Consider the following 16,152-nt stretch of genomic DNA (forward strand, 5'->3'; position numbering starts at 1 on the left):
GAGTCTCCTTCTCTGGAGACTTTCAAGGCCCATCTGGATGTGTTCCTGTGTGACCTGTGCTGGATTCTATGGTCCTGCTCTGGCAGGAGAGTTGGATTCAATGATCTTTGAAGGTCCCTTACTACCCCTAACATCCTGTGATCCTACATCATTCAGATAAAATCTGCCTCCAAGTCACTGCACAAATAATAATTTTCACCTGATATGTGAATAGAAAATGGGTGGCATCCTACCCCCAAACCAAAACAGAAAACTGTTAGACAGACTTCTGGTCCTTTTACAAGTTTTCTTGAGACTTTTGTCCTATCTTCTCACATTTTTGTTAGTATTATTATTGATAATGAAAAAGAAACAACAATAATAATAATGATAATAGTAACTATAATTATAATTACTAAAAATTATGATGATGTCTGACATCTTTCATCCTAAAAAGAGAAGACTTCAAGAGAAGCCTGGATGAGGCACTTTGTGCCATGGTCTAGTTGATTGCTTAGGGCTGGGTGATCAGCTGGACTGGGTGATCTTGGAGGTCTCTTCCAACCTGGTTGATTCTACAAAAAAAAATAAAAGATCTCAGGTTTCTCTTTTTGTTTTTACTCATATTTTATTCTGACTTCTATTTTTCACCTCTTACACTGGTCTCCTGTCCCATTCACCTTCCTTTCCCATCACTTTCTTGCCTCATTCCACTTTTGCCTTGTAACTCACACCCTGGCCACTTGCTTGCTGTCCCTGGGTTGGTTGGTTTGTTTGTTTCTCATGGCAGAAAGAACAATTCTTCAGTTTCTTTCAGTTCCTCGGGAGCCTACCAAAGATCACTGCTCATAGGCAAAAGTGAGTAAAACCTTTGCCGATAACAAAGCCTGAGTTAATATCTTCTTGGATGTGATGGCTTAGAGAGGGGTGCATTACCTTCCATCAGGATAAATGTGTACATTTCAATATAACCATTAATGACCAAATTCTTTGTGGCACAGAATCATTGCCCTGCTGAATATGCAGAAAGAGCACTGACTTAGGCAGGAGTATGGAAAAGGAAAGGAAAGGACAAAAATCTGTGCTAAAACACTAGAAAGCATTTTAATGCAGAACTATGTCTTGTTCCCAGGTTTACTGGAGCTTAGTGGGGCTTCAGGAAGAATGTGTTGAACCAGGTGGCAAAGATATATTTTAAACCATCTTGAAAAGAAGAATATGTTGCTTTCAGACTACAATAGATTTAAGTCAATATTTGGTTAAACTGGTAGTGTCTGAAGGTTAATCTCTGGAGTTTCCTTCTCATCCAGCTGTGACTCCTACTCCTGTGTGACCTACTATAGGTGATCCTTCTCTGGCAGGGGGGGTTGGAGCTCCCTTTTGAGGTATCCCTTCCAACCTCCAATGTTCTGTGCTTCTGTGAAACACTGTTTGGGGAAATGGCTCATGGTTGAGAAAGTCTCATTGATTTTAGCAGGCATTAAACCCCACAGAGTGGGCGGCTGAGATTATGGACCAGGAAGTCTTCTGGGCACCTGATTCTTGGAGGCTGATATTGGGTCACACCTAGGTTCCCTCTTTGATGGGGCAGTGGGTTTAAACTGAAAGAGGATAGTGTAGGCTGGACATAAGAAAGGAATTTTTCCAGTAAGAGTGGTGAGACACTGGAACAGATTATCTGGAGAAACTGTGGATGATGCATCCTTTGAATTTTTTTCAGGGAAAGAGTGGTCAGGCATTGGAATGTGCTGCCCAGGGAGGTGGTGGAGTCGCCAGCCCTGGATGTGTTTAAAGGTTGTTTGGATGTGGTGCTTGGGGATATAGTTTAGGGGTGAACTTTGTAGGGTAGGGTTATTATTTGGTCTTGGGTCTTTTCCAACCTGAATGTTTCTGTGATTTCTGTGATTCTGTAAATGACTAAAACACTAAGGAAAAAAACATTGCAAAAGCTGATACCACTTTCCTATTTTTCTCTTAAGGTTTGAGGTTATCCTCTTTATCTGCTACATTTTTTTTTTTTTAGCTTCACTTGCAGAACAACAAGAAATGCCTTTCTTATCCCATGAATGTTTAAATTCTCAGGAAGATGGGATATTTCAAAATAGAAAGCCCCACTGCATGAGGCCAGAATAAGCAAAACTGGTCTCAAAGCTGGGTCAGCCTAGAATGCAGTGTTTATAGAATCAGAGAATTGTCAGGGTTGGAAGGGACCCCTCAAGGATCACCCAGTTGCAACCCCTGCTATGGGCAGGGACACCTCACATTAATCAGGTTGCTCACAGCCACATCCAGCCTGGCTGTAAAAACCACCAGGGATGAGGCTTCCACCACCTCCCTGGGCAACCTCTGCCAGTGTCTCACCACCCTCATGGGGAAAAACTTCTTCCTAATATCCAATCTGAATCTCCCCATTTCTGTTTTTTTTCTATTCCCCTGTGATGGTTTGAAACTGTCTTTTTAATTTCTCCTTGCAAAGTTCAGAACAGAGAAAGTGAAAGAATGTAAATAAGTCACTACTGGGTGTAAGAAAGCAAAATAACGATTGTTCTAAACACTTCCATTGCATAGATAGAAATGTTTAAGAACTATTACCCAAAACAAAGTAGGCACTCTGCACATTCTGCGTTCGGCAGTGGGGGCAGTTGCTGGGCTGTCTGGCTGCTGTTTCTTCTTCTCTTCTGGCTGAAGATAACACACTGACCTTGGCAGTTAAGTTAACAACTTTCTGCTCTAACTAAACTCTGCTTCTCTGTCCAGGGGGGTCTGGGGGGGGAAGCTCCTGGGAGAGGGAGGCCCCTTTGGGAGGGTCCCCTTGGGGGGAAGCAAAGGGAGATCGGTTGTGCTTTTCTGTTGATTGTATATATTTGTAAATGTTGTGAATTTTGTATATTTGTACATATTCATTGCATTTCATCTGCTTGTAAATACAGCTTTTCATTTGCTTCCAGACTGAGCTAGCCTGGTTATTGTCGGTGGGGGGGGGAATTTCAGCTCACACCGACACACTTTTTATTTTTGGCGCCCAACGTGGGGCTCGATTGCTTGTATGATTTATTCCTGCTCAGATTAGGAAGCAAAATGAAGCTGTTTTGGATTTTGAGTAATTTTATTTCCTCTGTTATCAGTGTGATTGTCTACAGATGGGCTGTTTCCTGCATGATAGACAAGATTGTGAGCTATGTGGCATATAAGTCGTTTCTTTGGGTTAAGAACAAGTTACTGAATGCTGTTGAATTCTGTTGTGGTCTTATTGGGCTTAGAAGATATGGTAACTCAACTATGAATCTGCTAGCAGACACATTTGAGTTTGTTACTCCTCTTACAACTACAGAGGGTCTTTGGAACCAGTGGTACCCTAGATATCTTGTGCTAGCCTTAATTTTGTTGTTTCTTGGAATAATCATATGGCTGCTGATAGCACTGTGTCAAGAAAGACGTAAGGCTACTCACTCTTCCGACCTGCGTAGATGTAAGAGGAAACATAGAAAAGCTCAGAGAGGTTCGGAATTGGTTTCTGATTCTGATTACGGTGACCAGGAAATCACAGTTCAGGTTTGTGAGAAAGCTGCCGATAGTTTTGACTCAGAGCCAGCAGCAGTAGCTGCGGGACCTTTGCCAGAATCCGAGATAACAGACTCGGGTACACAGGCAGACATAGTTACACAGACAGACTCGGCGACACAGACAGACTCGATTACACAGGCAGAGAGGGGTGCACGGGCAGACAGGGGTACACAAACAGACACAGCTGCACAGAGAGAAATGGATGCGCAGACAGACATAGTTACACAGAGAGAAATGGTTGTGCAGACAGACATAGTTACACAGAGAGAAATGGTTGTGCAGGCAGACATAGTTACACAGAGAGAAATGGTTGTGCAGGCAGACATAGTTACACAGAGAGAAATGGTTGTGCAGGCAGACAGTTACACAGAGAGAAATGGCTGCGCAGACAGACATAGTTACACAGAGAGAAATGGTTGTGCAGACAGACATGGTTACACAGAGAGAAATGGTTGTGCAGACAGACATGGTTACACAGAGAGAAATGGCTGTGCAGACAGACATAGTTACACAGAGAGAAATGGTTGTGCAGGCAGACATAGTTACACAGAGAGAAATGGTTGTGCAGACAGACATAGTTACACAGAGAGAAATGGTTGTGCAGACAGACATAGTTACACAGAGAGAAATGGTTGTGCAGGCAGACATAGTTACACAGAGAGAAATGGTTGTGCAGACAGACATGGTTACACAGAGAGAAATGGTTGTGCAGACAGACATAGTTACACAGAGAGAAATGGTTGTGCAGGCAGACATAGTTACACAGAGAGAAATGGTTGTGCAGGCAGACATAGTTACACAGAGAGAAATGGTTGTGCAGACAGACATAGTTACACAGAGAGAAATGGTTGTGCAGGCAGACATAGTTACACAGAGAGAAATGGTTGTGCAGGCAGACATGGTTACACAGAGAGAAATGGCTGCGCAGACAGACATAGTTACACAGAGAGAAATGGTTGTGCAGGCAGACATAGTTACACGGAGAGAAATGGTTGTGCAGACAGACATGGTTACACAGAGAGAAATGGTTGTGCAGACAGACATAGTTACACAGAGAGAAATGGTTGCGCAGGCAGACATAGTTACACAGAGAGAAATGGTTGTGCAGGCAGACATAGTTACACAGAGAGAAATGGCTGCGCAGACAGACATAGTTACACAGAGAGAAATGGTTGTGCAGACAGACATAGTTACACAGAGAGAAATGGTTGTGCAGGCAGACATAGTTACACAGAGAGAAATGGTTGTGCAGGCAGACATGGTTACACAGAGAGAAATGGCTGCGCAGACAGACATAGTTACACAGAGAGAAATGGTTGTGCAGGCAGACATAGTTACACAGAGAGAAATGGTTGTGCAGACAGACATGGTTACACAGAGAGAAATGGTTGTGCAGACAGACATGGTTACACAGAGAGAAATGGTTGTGCAGACAGACATGGTTACACAGAGAGAAATGGTTGTGCAGGCAGACATAGTTACACAGAGAGAAATGGTTGTGCAGACAGACATGGTTACACAGAGAGAAATGGTTGTGCAGGCAGACATAGTTACACAGAGAGAAATGGTTGTGCAGACAGACATAGTTACACAGAGAGAAATGGCTGTGCAGACAGACATGGTTACACAGAGAGAAATGGTTGTGCAGACAGACATAGTTACACAGAGAGAAATGGTTGTGCAGGCAGACATAGTTACACAGAGAGAAATGGCTGTGCAGACAGACATGGTTACACAGAGAGAAATGGCTGTGCAGACAGACATGGTTACACAGAGAGAAATGGCTGTGCAGACAGACATGGTTACACAGAGAGAAATGGCTGTGCAGACAGACATGGTTACACAGAGAGAAATGGCTGTGCAGACAGACATAGTTACACAGAGAGAAATGGTTGTGCAGGCAGACATAGTTACACAGAGAGAAATGGTTGTGCAGGCAGACATAGTTACACAGAGAGAAATGGTTGTGCAGGCAGACATAGTTACACAGAGAGAAATGGTTGTGCAGACAGACATAGTTACACAGAGAGAAATGGTTGTGCAGACAGACATGGTTACACAGAGAGAAATGGTTGTGCAGGCAGACATAGTTACACAGAGAGAAATGGTTGTGCAGACAGACATGGTTACACAGAGAGAAATGGTTGTGCAGACAGACATAGTTACACAGAGAGAAATGGTTGTGCAGGCAGACATAGTTACACAGAGAGAAATGGTTGTGCAGGCAGACATAGTTACACAGAGAGAAATGGTTGCGCAGACAGACATAGTTACACAGAGAGAAATGGTTGTGCAGGCAGACATAGTTACACAGAGAGAAATGGTTGTCCAGGCAGACATAGTTACACAGAGAGAAATGGTTGTGCAGGCAGACATAGTTACACAGAGAGAAATGGTTGTGCAGGCAGACATAGTTACACAGAGAGAAATGGTTGTGCAGACAGACATGGTTACACAGAGAGAAATGGTTGTGCAGGCAGACATAGTTACACAGAGAGAAATGGTTGTGCAGACAGACATGGTTACACAGAGAGAAATGGTTGTCCAGGCAGACATAGTTACACAGAGAGAAATGGTTGTGCAGACAGACATGGTTACACAGAGAGAAATGGTTGTGCAGACAGACATAGTTACACAGAGAGAAATGGTTGTGCAGGCAGACATAGTTACACAGAGTGAAATGGTTGTGCAGACAGACATGGTTACACAGAGAGAAATGGTTGTGCAGGCAGACATAGTTACACAGAGAGAAATGGTTGTGCAGACAGACATAGTTACACAGAGAGAAATGGTTGTGCAGGCAGACATAGTTACACAGAGAGAAATGGTTGTGCAGACAGACATAGTTACACAGAGAGAAATGGTTGTGCAGGCAGACATAGTTACACAGAGAGAAATGGTTGTGCAGGCAGACATAGTTACACAGAGAGAAATGGTTGTGCAGGCAGACATAGTTACACAGAGAGAAATGGTTGTGCAGGCAGACATAGTTACACAGAGAGAAATGGTTGTGCAGACAGACATGGTTACACAGAGAGAAATGGTTGTGCAGACAGACATAGTTACACAGAGAGAAATGGTTGTGCAGACAGACATAGTTACACAGAGAGAAATGGTTGTGCAGGCAGACATAGTTACACAGAGAGAAATGGCTGTGCAGACAGACATAGTTACACAGAGAGAAATGGTTGTGCAGGCAGACATAGTTACACAGAGAGAAATGGCTGTGCAGGCAGACATAGTTACACAGAGAGAAATGGTTGTGCAGACAGACATAGTTACACAGAGAGAAATGGTTGTGCAGACAGACATAGTTACACAGAGAGAAATGGTTGTGCAGGCAGACATAGTTACACAGAGAGAAATGGTTGTGCAGACAGACATGGTTACACAGAGAGAAATGGTTGTGCAGGCAGACATAGTTACACAGAGAGAAATGGTTGTGCAGACAGACATAGTTACACAGAGAGAAATGGTTGTGCAGGCAGACATAGTTACACAGAGAGAAATGGTTGTGCAGGCAGACATAGTTACACAGAGAGAAATGGTTGTGCAGACAGACATAGTTACACAGAGAGAAATGGTTGTGCAGACAGACATAGTTACACAGAGAGAAATGGTTGTGCAGACAGACATAGTTACACAGAGAGAAATGGTTGTGCAGACAGACATAGTTACACAGAGAGAAATGGTTGTGCAGACAGACATAGTTACACAGAGAGAAATGGTTGTGCAGACAGACATAGTTACACAGAGAGAAATGGTTGTGCAGGCAGACATAGTTACACAGAGAGAAATGGTTGTCCAGGCAGACATAGTTACACGGAGAGAAATGGTTGTGCAGACAGACATGGTTACACAGAGAGAAATGGTTGTGCAGGCAGACATAGTTACACAGAGAGAAATGGTTGTGCAGACAGACATGGTTACACAGAGAGAAATGGTTGTGCAGACAGACATAGTTACACAGAGAGAAATGGTTGTGCAGACAGACATGGTTACACAGAGAGAAATGGTTGTGCAGGCAGACATAGTTACGCAGAGAGAAATGGCTGCGCAGACAGACATAGCTGTGCAGGCAGACGCCATTAACGAGGCACAGTCTCCTCCTCCTCCCTCTGCTGCCCAGACGGACGCAGCAGTGGCTGCAGGATCTCAAAGCACACCTCCTGCCAACCCTGCACAGACTCCCTCTGCTCCTGCTAACCCTGCACAAAATTCCTCTACTCCCTCCAACTCTGCTGTGAATGTGAAAGCCAATCCAGTAAATTTGGTGGCCACTGTAAGCAGAAAGCGTAAAGGAGCTACAGGAGGAGATGCAGATGCTGCAGGAGATGGTGCAGATGGAGATGAGGGTCCTTCTACTCAGGGTCCCTCTGTTAAGAAAGATCCTTCTGGTGAGGAAGAGAAGGTTAGCCTTAAAACTCTGGCAGACCTCTTGAGACCCCACATGGATGATGGAGATGTAGACCCTGCTGAATTAGCAACTGCAGGCAGTGCCTCTGAACTCAAGGAAATTCAACGGAGGATTAAAATAGGATTATGGGGACAGCGACCTCAGGATGATGATGATGATGATGATGAGGATGACATACAGTCAGCTAATGCACCCAGACAGGAAATTAGACATGTCAGAAAGGATTACATCAGAGGAGATAACGAGCCAGTCCTGTCTTGGCTAGCCAGGTGTTTTGATATGGGAGCCCCAGCATTGGTGGTAGGTGACAAGTCGGCCTCTCAGTTGGGGATGCTCTCAAAGGATACAGGCATAGACAGGCATCTAGGCAAGTGCATTGGTAAAGTTTCTCTGTGGGCACGCCTCCTACTGGCAGTCTCGCTGAGGTACCCCAGCAGAGATGATTTACCATGGAACCCTAAGCCTTGGACCACAATAGCTGAGGGAATCAACCGTCTGAGAGAATTTGCTGTGAGAGAAATAATATACGGAGATCATAAGACTCTGAATCCTGATGAAATTCCTGTTGGTACAGGCCTTGCCAAAAAGCTCATTAAGCTTGCTCCTCCTAATTATGCTACTATTCTGGCAAGCAGGATTGTGGCAAGAAATTATGGTGGAGGGCCTCCCACTGTTGGCCATTTCATTGACCAAATGAGGCAGTTGGAGGATAGTCTCGCACGTACTTCTTTGGGTTCAGCCATTGAGGCTCTGTCTGGAGAGATAAAGAATTGCATGAAAGAGCTGAAGGAGGAACTTAAAACATCCATATCCAACTTGATGAAGGGGGATGATTCTGATTCCTCTTCCTCCAGATGGATACAAGTTTCAGCTGTTAGGAACAGATGTGCTCCAAGAAGGCCATTCCAGAATAGGTCAAACCAAAACAGACAGCAGAGGCAATCACGTGGCAGTATCTGGATAACTCTGCGTGATCAGTTTGGTGAGAACATGAACAGATGGGATGGTCAACCAACTTCTGATCTTTTCAAGAGGTTACGGGAGCTGCAGAGAGGCAGATCCCGAGGTAGCAATACCAGGAGGGTAGCTGTCGCTTCCTCAGTTTCCCAGAACAACTCTGATAGCTCCAACAGTGATCCTAATTCTGGTGCTGGACATTGTGCCAGCTGTACATGTGGAGGTAATCCCCACCATTAGGGGTGCCCTGCCTTCCGCCAGGGGGAGGTAAGGGATAATGGAGATAACAGAATCTATTGGGATGTGTACATCCAGTGGCCTGGCACTTCAAAATTTCAGAAGTACAGGGCCTTGGTTGACACAGGAGCTCAGTGCACCATAATACCATCAAATTATCAAGGGGGAGAATCTATAACTATTCAGGGAGTCACTGGTGGATCTCAAGAGTTGTTTAAGATAGAGGTTGATATAAGTTTAACTGGGAAGCAGTGGAAGAAACATACTATTGTAACAGGACCTAATGCACCTTGTATTTTGGGAATTGATTTTCTGAGAGAAGGGCGTTTTAAAGACCCTAAGGGTTACAAATGGGCTTTTGGAATAGCAACTGTAGAAATTGATGGAGGAAAATTGAAGTTGTCCATTAGACCTGAGCTTTCAGATGAATCTGCAGTTGTGGGACAACATGAGATAGAGGATGTAAAGCTGCCAGTTGCTTCTCAAACTGTGCACCACAGACAATACAGAACCAACCGTGACTCTTTGGTGCCCATTCAAAACTTGATTCGTCAGTTGGAGAGTCAGAAGGTCATCAGCAAAACTCATTCACCTTTCAACAGTCCAATCTGGCCTGTGAGAAAGCAGAATGGAGAGTGGCGTCTGACAGTTGATTTCCGTGCCTTGAACGAAGTAACTCCACCCATGAGTGCAGCTGTACCAGACATGATGGAACTCCAATATGAGCTGGAATCCAAGCAGGCCAAATGGTATGCTACCATAGACATTGCTAATGCTTTCTTCTCTATTCCCATAGCAGAGGAATGCAGGCCTCAGTTTGCTTTCACCTGGAGAGGCATTCAGTACACATTCAATCGTTTGCCCCAGGGGTGGATTCACAGTTCAACCATCTGCCATGCAGTGATCCATGATGCTTTGGAGAAAGGTGGAGCTCCAGAACACATTCAGTTCATCGATGACATCATCGTCTGGGGTGAGACTGCTGAAGAAGTCTTCGAGAAAGGTAACAAAATCCTTGACATTCTCTTGCAAGCTGGTTTCGCTATCAAGCGAGACAAGGTGAAAGGACCTGCCAGAGAAATCCAGTTTCTGGGAGTGCGGTGGCAAGACGGTCGCCGTCACATCCCAATGGATGTGATAAACAGAGTCTCCACCATGGCAAATCCCACCAACAAGAAAGAAACTCTGCGTTTCTTAGGCATAGTGGGATTTTGGAGACTGCACATTCCTGGATACAGTCAGATTGTGAAACCTCTCTATGATGTGACTCGAAAGAGAAACAGTTTCCAATGGGGTCCTGAGCAACAAGCAGCCTTTGACCAGATCAAGCGAGAGGTAGTCCAAGCGATGGGTCTGGGACCTGTCCGAACTGGTCCAGACATTAAGAACATTCTGTACACGGCCGCGAGTGACAATGGTCCAACCTGGTGCTTATGGCAAAGAGCTCCAGGGGAGACACGAGGACGTCCTCTTGGTTTCTGGGGTCGTGGCTACAGAGGCTCAGAGGCAAACTACACTCCAACAGAGAAAGAGATTTTAGCTGCTTATGAAGGAGTGAAAGCTGCTTCTGAAGTGATCGGAACTGAGTCACAACTTCTTCTAGCTCCTAGATTGCCAGTTCTGAATTGGATGTTCAAAGGCAAAGGTTCTTCACCACATCATGCAACAGATGCTACCTGGTCTAAGTGGATGGCTCTGATAACACAGCGAGCTCGAATGGGAAATCTCGAAAGGCCTGGTTTGGTGGAGGTGATCACAAACTGGCCAGAAGGCACAAGCTGTGCTAAACCTCCAGAGGAGAGAGTAACTCGTGCTGAGGAAGCTCCTCCTTACAGTGATCTGTCTGATGATGAAAAGAGATATGCTTTGTTCACAGACGGTTCCTGTCGTCTTGTTGGGAACAAGCGGAGATGGAAATCTGCAGTGTGGAGTCCAACGCGCAGAGTTGCAGAAGCGAGAGATGGAGAAGGAGAATCCAGTCAATTCGCAGAGGTAAAAGCTGTCCAGCTAGCTCTTAACGTAGCTGAACGTGAGAGATGGCCAAAGCTTTATCTCTACACCGACTCGTGGATGGTAGCCAATGCCTTGTGGGGTTGGCTGAAAGACTGGAAGAAGAATGGCTGGCAGAGGAAAGGAAAGCCAATCTGGGCTGCAGATCTGTGGCAAGACATTGCTGCTCGCATTGAGAGAATCCCAGTGAAAGTGAGACACATCGATGCTCACATTCCTAAGAGCAAAGCTACTGAGGAACAACAACACAACCATCAGGCAGATCTAGCTGCAAGAGTTTCCCAGGTGGACACAAACTCTGATCCTGATCCTGATCTTGACTGGAAACACCGAGGTGAGCTGTTCTTAGCTCGGTGGGCCCATGACTCGTCAGGACATCAAGGCAGAGATGCAACCTACCGATGGGCTCGTGACAGATCCATTGACATTTCCATGGATGCTATCACACAAGTCATCCATGACTGTGACATTTGTGCTGCTATTAAGCAGGCAAAGCGGATCAAGCCCTTGTGGTACGGTGACCGATGGTCCAAGTACAAGTATGGTGAAGCCTGGCAGATTGACTACATCACTCTACCTCGTTCTCCATCTGGTAAGCAGTATGTGCTGACTATGGTAGAGGCAAGCACTGGATGGCTGGAAACTTATCCAGTTCCTCATGCAACTGCACGTAACACCATTCTTGGCCTGGAGAGACAAATCCTGTGGAGACACGGAACTCCAGAGAGGATTGAGTCGGACAACGGAACTCATTTCAAGAACAATCTTGTAAAAAACTGGGCCAAAGAGCACGGCATCGAGTGGATATTCCACATTCCCTACTATGCACCAGCTGCAGGGAAGATCGAACGCTACAACGGTTTGCTGAAAACCACTCTCAAAGCCATGGGGGGTGGATCTTTGAAAAACTGGGAGAAACATTTAGCACAAGCAACCTGGTTGGTGAATAGTAGAGGTTCAGTGAATCGAGCTGGACCTGCCCAATCAGATTTGTTGCGAAAGGAGGAAGGTGGTAGAGTTCCTGTTATCAGAGAAAAGAATCTGTTAGGCAAAACTGTTTGGGTATTTTCTCCTTCAGGAGAGGCCAAACCTGTCCGAGGGGTGGTTTCTGCTGAAGGTCCTGGTCACACCTATTGGGTGATGCAAGAAAATGGTGAAATTCAGTGTATTCCACAAAGAAATCTAACTTTGGCTGAGAGAGGTTAAATTCAGAGTGTTGCGCAGATACAGCATTGCGCCCAAGAGGAGAGTCCATGAGATCTACGGTGCACGAACCCTGAGAGCCCTGAGTCACCTGAGAGTCCCTGTTCCTTCCTTCGCTCCATCTGCGAGGAAACAAGCTGTTTGCTGTTTTTCCTGTGATTTGACTCTTTTGAATCATCTACATCTGAGATAGCCGGAATGGACTATGGTCTTTATTCACCTATTGTTGTAGATATTATTTTAGATTAGATAAATGATAGTAGCAGCCAATGGAATTGTTTAGAAGGGGTGGACTGTGATGGTTTGAAACTGTCTTTTTAATTTTTCCTTGCAAAATTCAGAACAGAGAAAGTGAAAGAATGTAAATAAGTCACTATTGGGTGTAAGAAAGCAAAATAACGATTGTTCTAAACACTTCCATTGGATAGATAGAAATGTTTAAGAACTATTACCCAAAACAAGTAGGCATTCTGCACATTCTGCGTTCGGCAGTGGGGGCAGTTGCTGGGCTGTCTGGCTGCTGTTTCTTCTTCTCTTCTGGCTGAAGATAACACACTGACCTTGGCAGCTAAGTTAACAACTTTCTGCTCTAACTAAACTCTGCTTCTCTGTCCAGGGGGGTCTGGGGGGGAAGCTCCTGGGAGAGGGAGGCCCCTTTGGGAGGGTCCCCTTGGGGGGAAGCAAAGGGAGATCGGTTGTGCTTTTCTGTTGATTGTATATATTTGTAAATGTTGTGAATTTTGTATATTTGTACATATTCATTGCATTTCATCTGCTTGTAAATACAGCTTTTCATTTGCTTCCAGACTGAGCTAGCCTGGTTATTGTCGGTGGGGGGGAATTTCAGCTCACACCGACACATCCCCCCAGTCCTATCACTACCTGACACCCTAAGAAGTCCCTCCCCAGCTTTCTTGTAGGTCCCCCATTGCTGGATGTTCCTTAGCCTTGTTTCTTCCACTTTGGAAGAAAGAGGATCTAATTGTCTAACAATCTCAGGGAAATCCATCCTTGTGAATATTAGCCGTAAGAGGCTATGTCAGATCCAAAAAGACCTTCCCAAAAGAAATCAGTGAAATATGTGTATTTACAATAAAAGCAAAGATCTTTGAGAATTCACACTTCCCAGTGAACATCTGGAAAATTCCTGACCAGCTGGAGCATATGGAATGACAAGGTCACCATGACCGGCTGTTGTCATCTGGTGTTCCTTGGAGGATTAATATGGATCAGCAATAACTGCACCAGCCAGACCAGTCAATAATTTAAAAGTTGCTAATTAGAGCATTGATTAAGTCAGTAAAGTCAGAAGTTTATTACCCATAATATTTTTTGCCTCTTTCTGATAATGCTTACACCACGTTCTGAGCAAAACATTTGAGTTTTTCTACATGCAAACCCTGAGCATCCTTTAAGAAATGGAATTCTGTTTGATGTTACTATGACTGCAAGTAAGTGTTTGGCCATCAGAACACTGCCTGAGTATCTCCAGATTTCCTGCAACTTGGGCTTTTTTTCTGGAAGTTCCATGAAATTCATTAACTTAGGTTGAGGCCCCATCCCTGGAGGTGTTTAAGGCCAGGCTTGATGAGGCTCCAGCCAGCCTGATCTAGTGTGAGGTGTCCCTGCCCATGGCAGAGGGGTTGGATCTAGATGATCCTTGTGGTCCCTTCCAACCCTGACTGATTCTATGATTAGGGATCTGAGATCATCTTTATTCTGTGCATAACTTTACCCATTAAGGTCACAGGCCATCAAAGAATGGTGACTACACATTCACTCCCTAGGGCTTTCTCTTCTTCCTTGAGGCTGAGCTGAGCAAACCTGCCTGGTTAGGCTCTTTACAATACTTGCACAGCCTCTAGTAAGATCCACCAGGAACAGATTAAGATCTTCCTCTCCAGGTTGATCTGCTGTCTTCATCTTTGACATAAAGTCAGCCTGAGCTGTAATCCAGGAAATCCTTGCTAGATGCTCAGGCTGATGCTCTTTATGATCTTACTCTGCTGAGGGCTGAGGGCTGGATGCTATCTTAGTGATATGACTGCATAGGGGAGCTTGTAGCTCTCAGATTGCCTCTGCAGGTAACAAAAAAGCCCTGCACTGAGAGTGGTCTGTTGTTGGTTAAGTGCAGGGTAAGGAATGATGGACAGAACAAAGAAGGAACAAGAACAAGTAGGTGGTCTCATTTTCCCAGCTGCCTCATCCTTTCCCTTTGGAAAACTCTTCCAACATTACATTCTCTCTACACAAAATAGCTTCAGGGCTTTACTGGAGATGCCTTAGGGTTTGTCTCGTTTATTTTGCATCACTGTGCATTTAATTTACAGAACCTGCAAAATGCCAGGGGTTATTGTGGATGCAAACAACACGTGGGTGCCTTCTTCCTCAGATGTTCTGGAATTTCTTGCTGGGACTTGATGGCAGCCAGGTGACACTGGGGAGAGATGTCACCGTCACAGGTCCAAACCCAAGCCAAACAACCAGACCCTAAGTATATTCTCAACTTTTCAGATCTGGATACCACTGTGGAAAACAGGAAGGTAAACCAGGACTAACTAAGCATGCAAAATAAATAGACTGGGCAATTTGTTTTCCAGGAGCTCTGGATCACCACCAGCTTTGGCAGGTACAAGCTGCCCAGATTACTTCTGCTGCTTGGCTTCCTTTTCCTCACTTTAGGTGTTCAAAATCTTGCTAGAGAATTTAGGTTGATTCAGTAAATGCACACTTAACATTTGACTCATCTCTAGGCCTTGTGTTGTCAGCAGACAGAAAGAAGAATTTCTAGGGAACATCCCACCTTCAAGCAAACAATTAAAAGAGCCCAGGTGAATTACATTGTACAAGTTTATCTTTATCCACTACTCAGGCAACCCAGGAGAGTTGAGAAATCGAAGCTGAAGCTAGGTGGAATTCATTCCACCTCATATTTTTGAAGGCTTTCATTACTTCATGTAGCAAATCCCACAGCTCTCACCAATCCTCCTCTCCTTTACTCTTCTCCCAACCTCTCTTTGTTTTTTCTGCCTCGTTTCTGCCCTTCGTCCTTTGCTGGCTAATGCACAAACACCGCAGAGTTCTTAAGAGTGGGAGGTCTGTTTGTTGCAGTGGGAGACAGAGAAAGATGAAAAGTAAAAACATCAAAATAAAGCAATGAAGCAGAATGACAAGCAAAAACTCCCAAGCAGTTTTAGCAGCACCCTCAGCTTTTGAATACTGTTATATTTCCCAAGAAAACTTCCTAAATTAGGAGACAGATATGATTTGAAATGCATAGAGATCATAAGACTAAAATGATGCAGCAGCAGACTGCAATTCTGCAGAACAATTCAATGCTACATTTATAACCAGGACTCAGCATGGCTTTATAGCAAGAGTCCTGACAAACAGCAGAGAATCACAGAATCACAGAATTTCAGGGGCTGGAAGGGGCCTCAAGAAATCATCCAGTCCAAGCCCTCTGCCAGAGCAGGATCACCTGCACCAGATCACACAGGAACTCATCCAGGCAGGTCTAGAATATCCAGGCAGGTCTAGAATATCTCCAGAGAGGGACACTCCACAACCCCCCTGGGCAGCCTGTTCCAGTCTTCTGTCACCTTCACAGGGAAATTTTTTTTTCTCATATTTATATGAAACTTCCTATGCCTCAACTTCTACCTATTGCCCCTTGTGCTGGCATTGGGCATCACTCATCAGAGCCTGGCTCCAGCCTCTTGGCACTCACCTTGCACATCTTTATCAACATGAACGAGGTCACCCCTTATTCTCTCCTTCTCCAA

The sequence above is a fragment of the Indicator indicator genome, chromosome 3, assembly GCF_027791375.1.
Source record: "Indicator indicator isolate 239-I01 chromosome 3, UM_Iind_1.1, whole genome shotgun sequence".
Lineage (NCBI taxonomy): Eukaryota > Metazoa > Chordata > Aves > Piciformes > Indicatoridae > Indicator > Indicator indicator.